We start from the raw sequence: 6,308 nt of genomic DNA, 5'->3' as shown, positions 1-6,308 counted from the left end.
TGGGGGCCTATCGGCCAGCAGTAGGCCGACTGGATCCAATCGGCCAGCAATATGCCAACTGGATCCAATCGGCCGGCAGTGGGCTGACTGGGGGCCTATCGGCCACCAGTAGGCCGACTGGATCCAATCGGCCAGCAATAGGCCAACTGGATCCAATCGGCCAGCAGTAGGCCAACTGGATAATATTTTTAAAAAATATAATTGCGGCGTAATATTTCTGAAATTTAATATAAAAATTGTATTATTTTAAAAAAATTAGCCCCCTTTTGCAGCCACGCTCCGCTCCTCAACACTGACTAAATTCCGTTGCTCGCCACTGGTCCCATGTGCCCTTGGTCTTGGTTCTTTTTTCCCGAATACGCACGAGCATGCGTATCATTCGTTGAAGAAGAAAAGGGGAGACTCCCCAAGTGTCATATGTACAAAGTTTATTTACATGCCGGATTTTCTGGCACTACCTTGGAAAGAAACTAAGGTCTACTAGGACTTAACGGCCCACCGGTCTAACTCCGCCTCAAGACCCTCTGTGCCCTTCTTGAGTAATCCGACCTTGGCCCATAGCCTTCCTTCGTCCATAATCCGCCGCTTCAATTGGGGAATCGATGGTAGCACGCCATTGAATACCACGTCATTTATGTGCTTCTGTAGCATTCACATAGTCAGTAGGCATTTGGCTCTTGTTGACTTCCCGTCCATAACGGTCGAGTCCTGCCTGGTGCACCACACACCTAAATCCTCATCTGCAAGCGGCTCAAAAGCCGGCCTATCCGTGATCCTCCCCAACCAGTGCCAAAATTGCTTGGCTGCAAAGCGGGCATGACTCCTGATGAGGCAGCCCTCGACGGGCAAGACGATCCGAAGTCCAGCATATGTTCTTGAAGGTTAGCCAGGCGAAAAAACGGCATTGAGAGTGGTGCCCACGATCCCCAAGTAAATGCCGCTGTCTGCGACACCTCGAGCCCCATAAATCGGGCCGCGTATGCCGAACAAGCTGAGAACTGACCATTCTTCTCCCAACTCAACCCAACCATGTTCACAGTCTGCCTTCTTGTAGGCGGTCCCCTTGTATCCGGCGGCCCTTTCCCTCCCGAGCCGCGATGATGGCTCATGCACAGAGGCGACGAAGCTACATTGCTAGAGGCAGTCACGAAGCCCCTCAAGGCGGGTACTTGCCGGCGCTGCTCCGGCCCCAGCGAACTTGGACCTGCTTCTCTCCGGTGTCCGTGGCTGTCGGTGTCCTCTGCCCGGTGGCTCCGGCCTTGAGAACCCAGCAGCCGCATTCCTTACAGCTCGCCTGGCTCCTCGACGTCCCGACGACTATGGCCACGACAACTCGGATCTGCGTTCCTCCAGTCCTAGCTTGCCGGCGTTGCTGTTCGCCGCCGCCCCACCCCCTCTTGGTTTACTTCACCGTCTGCCCAACCTTGTACACCTCAAAGCCTCCCCCTTTTGCCAGATCCAATGCTCGTGGATTCGGAGGAGGTGCCACCCGTCGACGGCAGGTGCAGCCCGCCAACCCCCTGAAAGGATCGATATGGTTGACTAGAGGGGGGGTGAATAGGCAACTAACAATTTTTAGCTTTTCTTTAACAATTTAAACTTTGCATCAAAGTAGGTTGTCTGGATATGCAACTAGGTGAGCAACCTATATGATGCAACAAGGATAGGAACACAAGCAAGCAAGAGATATGAAACAAATAAGCTTGTTCAAATAAAGGCACAAGATAACCAAGAGTGGAGACGGAAAAGACGAGGATGTGTTGCCGAAGTTCCTTCCCTTTGAGAGGAAGTACGTCTCCGTTGGAGTGGTGTGGAGGCACAATGCTCCCCAAGAAGCCACTAGGGCCACCGTATTCTCCTCACGCCCTCACACAATGCGAGATGCCGTGATTCCACTATTGGTGCCCTTGAAGGCGGCGGCCGAACCTTTACAAACAAGGTTGGGGCTCTCTCCACAACTTAATTGGAGGCTCCCAACAAAACCACGAAGCTTCACCATAATGGAATATGGCTCCGAGGTGACCTCAACCGTCTAGGGTGCTCAAACACCCAAGAGTAACAAAATCCACACAAGAAAGTATGGGGGGAGCAAATATCCTTTGGTGGAAGTGTAGATCTAGGTCTCCTCCTTCAATCCCTAGCAAATCAGCAAGTAGCAAGTTTGAGTGGCTAGAGAGAGAGATCGGGCAAGAGAGCTTGAAGTGCATTAATGGTGGAGTGAGAGAGGTCAAAAGGTAAGAGTGGTAGGTGGGAGAAGCTCCCTTATATAGCAACCCTAAATTCCAGCCATTACTGCATTTTTTGCACTGCAGCGGTACAACCGGTCCTCGTCCTGGTACAACCGGGACTCACGGTGTATCTGCAGAACCCTACCAAGCGGTACAACCAGACCTGCAGGCGGTAGTACTGGCTAAGAAAAATAACCGGACTAACCGCCTAGCCACCGCACAACCACCGCATCAAAACAGGAGCTTGACCGGTACTTGGGTGGTGCCTGGCCGGAACAACCGCATGGCCTTGAGCTCTTGGGTGGCTAAGTTTTGAGCGGAAGAATCGCTCGGACCACCGGTGGTACCGGTCATCGAGGAACGACCGGACCAACCGGGCCACTACCGCCCAAGAACCGCATCAAACCAGAAGCGCGAGCAGTACTTGAGCGGTGCATGGCTGGAACCACCGTCCTAGCTTTTGCAGAGCATGGTGGCGGTACCACCGCCCGGAGGTAGCGGTACAACCGCTCGAGCAAAGCTGATGAGCGACAAGACCCAGCGGTACAACCGCTCCAGAGAGCGGTACAACCGCTGGGCAGAAACAGTGAGCAGGAATAGATAAGGGAAGAGACAAGGAAAACTCTCTCTCTCTCACACCTGAGAAAGACAAAGGAGGGGTGATGAAGGTGTACGGGAAAAGATTCCCCCAGTTCTTTCTAATGAGGATTCCCTCTTGATAGTACGGGTTCCCTACGACCAAAGAGATAAAAAGCATAGGGGACACCGTCTTTGATCTTTTCCTACAAGAGAGAATAGCAATCCGATGTAGGCTTAAGCATCGAGAACCTGAAACATATAGCACACGATTAGACCACAAAGGGTTGTCATCATCATCCAAAACATAAAGAGGGAAATGCCCTTTCAATCTCCCCCTTTTTGGTGGATGATGACAACAACACGATTTGCAAGAGATAAGTCAGTGAAATCTAGACGGAACTCCCCCTGAATGTGTGCCCCAACAGGAACCAGCTGTTAGAAAGCATGGGCACACTTTCAGGACTAGACTCCCCCTAGATTTTATAGACTCACCACTCTGAGCACAAAAAGGAGAGACAATATAATACTTAGAGGTAAATAATAACGATAATGACCGAAGAACGGAAAGGTAAAAGGAGAACATAAGTCTCTCACACAGCAAGGAACCAACACTAAACACGAGAAAAAGAGAAAAACCCAAAGCCCAAGCAAATCCCCGAGACCTATAGAACCCTCTCCCCCTTTGGCATCAAGACACCAAAAAGGAAAAGAGCGAAGCTAGCGTCCCAAAGCTCAGGCGTCCTCCTCTGACTCCTCGGTCGCATCTGGATCCTCATCATCAGAGTCGTCGTCGTCGTGATCAGATTCTTCCATGGCATTGTCAGCTGCTGCAAACGAGGAGGATGGCTTGGGAGGGGCTTCATCATCAGTCCAGGTGCTATGGATAGAAATCCAACGCTCCTCTGGGGTGATGCTCTTCTCAGAGCCACTCTGAACCGGCATGTTGAGGTGCTTCATCATTGCAATTTGGCGACGCCGTGCAAGCTTCTCATTGACATGTGCCTCATACATCTTCTTCTGGATGTCAGCCTGGAGACAAAAGGTCTTCTTCACCTTGGCAGTAAGTTTGGCCACCCACGAAGGCTTGGCCCCTGGCTCCAGCTCAAAGTCCTCATCATTAGAAGTAGCATAGACATCCTTAGGAGCATTTTCAGGGAAGCGAGGCTCGGCATGATTCTTCTTCTTAAGGATCTTGACCTCATGAACAGTGAGGTTGTCTGGAGAAGTGAGGATCTCTCCAGGACGACGAACAGCCCACACAGAGTTCAGAAAGCACATGACAAACGGGGCAAAGATTGGGACTTTACGGTACATGACCATGTTGTACATCTCATGCCACATCCAATTTGACACATCAAACGTTGCCCCTGTCCCCACCATGGTCTTCATAGCAACCATCAAATCAACCAGATAGCCATGAAACTCATCTTGATTTCCCACCTTGGGCAAGAGCACATTGCGGAACACTCGGGGCATGATGTCATAGACCTTCTCCAAATCCTTGAATTCTCCAATAATCCCACAGCCCCGAATGTACAGAGGGGCAAGCTTCTCCTTAGCCATGGACTCAGGAAAATCATGAGGATGAATGCCACCCCTTCCTGCCAGACCGGTATCCTCGTACCCAATAGCATTGCAGAATGCCCTCCAGGGAACGTGAAACAATTCATCGCGACACATGAAGGTGAGAGTGCGTGCATCATCTTCCCCAAAATGAACCGTGGCATAGAACTGATGGATGAGTTGAACATCAAAGACATAGTTGACTGACATGAGCTTGACAAGATCAAACTCCTCGCAGAGAGCCAGCGCCTCACCAAAATACTCCATGTTGTTCCTCCAATGGTCAAGATCAATTGTCCACTGCTTGGCATATCTGTTCTTGTTGTTCTCAAAGAGTTCATGAACAATCCGCACTTGCATCTCATTCTGGAACTGAACGGTGGTCCAACGGGGAGCAATGGGAACCTCATACGGATTCTTTGATTGGAAGGTTTCCCAATCCTTGGCTTTCCAATGATGCAACGACATAACCACACGTTGCTTAGCAGCTGCAGACTTTTCACGGCGAGTGGGCTTGGTGGGAATCACAACTTCTTCTTCATCATCAGACACAACCGGGCGCAAGGTCCTTCGTGCCCTCTTCTTGGTCTTGCGAGGAGCAGAGCGAGAACTAGAGCCACCTGAACACACACACGAAAAGAACACACAAAAAACCCAACAAGGATGAGAGGATTGCACCCACTAGAAGAAAAGGAACAAGTTGCAACAACAGATAAGATAGAACAGTGCTTTGTGGTTGATATACTCCGGTTGTACCGGATCTTCCGCCGGTAGTACCACTCCAGCGGTTGTACCGCCCGTAGGGGCGGTAGAACCGCTGACAGTGGCACTACCAGGGAAGATAAATCTAACCGAGGCATACGAATCACACAAGTAATATTCCGAATTCTAAGTGCTGCAAACAAGACAGGAGGCTAACAAAGATCTCTTCTATACCAAAGTTCGAACACTAAACGCGGAACGTTAAGTAATGCCCTAGACAAGGAAGAACCCTAGAAAGAACTAGAAGTAAAGAACACGAGGCATTACCACCATCCATGGGAAGAGATCGGGAGGCCTCCACGGAGAGAATCCACGGAGAGCCAAGGATCCGAAGCGCGAGACGCACTCCGGGGCAGGGGTAGAGATGGCCGGCGGCTAGGGCAAAGAGAAGAGGAATGAGGACGAAGGGAAAAAGACAACCCTTCAGCCCCGTCGGGTATATATAGGCCCGTAGACACGCCCCGGTAGAACCGCTTAGGGGAGCGGTTGTACCGCTTGTCTGGTACAGACCGGTGGTTGGAGGCAATACTTCCGATGCCTGGGAGGCAGCGGTAGTACCGCTCGACGTCAACCGGTAGTACCGGACATAGGTTACCGTGGGTTTGAGCGGTGGAACCGCCCAAGCACTGAACGGAGACCCAACGGGACGACACAACCCGGTACCAGTGGTAGAACCGCCCGTGATACCGGTTGTACCGCCCGACCACCTATGCCCAAGCCAAGATCAAATGAGTGCAATCCGAAGGGAGGAGGAAGGGGCACAAAAACAGGAGAGAAGCAACACCCTAGGAGAACCCAACACAAAGAGCAAAGACAGAACGAGAGAAAACAACATGAGAACAACAAGGCTAACTCCAACCTCCCGAAGAGAGGACGGTGGCCGAGGCCACCTATGTTTGAGTCAATTGGTATGGCACCGCGAAGAATTATCCTTGGGTCCATGACCAAAACTTGTCTTTGAAGCACAAGTACCATCAAACATGGCTAATGTGAAAGACTTGATTGATTTATGCATAATGGGGGGAGGGAGAGTTCATTGAGAGAACATCACTCCCCCTATGTCCATGCCTACATCTAAATAGGACAACACATTGAGTAGGGTGGGGTGTGCAAGGGTTCAAGCAAAATTGCTCGAATCGATGATATTTAGCTCATGCCTTAACTCGTGATATCTTG

The sequence above is a fragment of the Triticum urartu genome, chromosome 2, assembly GCF_003073215.2.
Source record: "Triticum urartu cultivar G1812 chromosome 2, Tu2.1, whole genome shotgun sequence".
NCBI lineage: Eukaryota > Viridiplantae > Streptophyta > Magnoliopsida > Poales > Poaceae > Triticum > Triticum urartu.
This window is presented reverse-complemented; position numbering follows the sequence as displayed.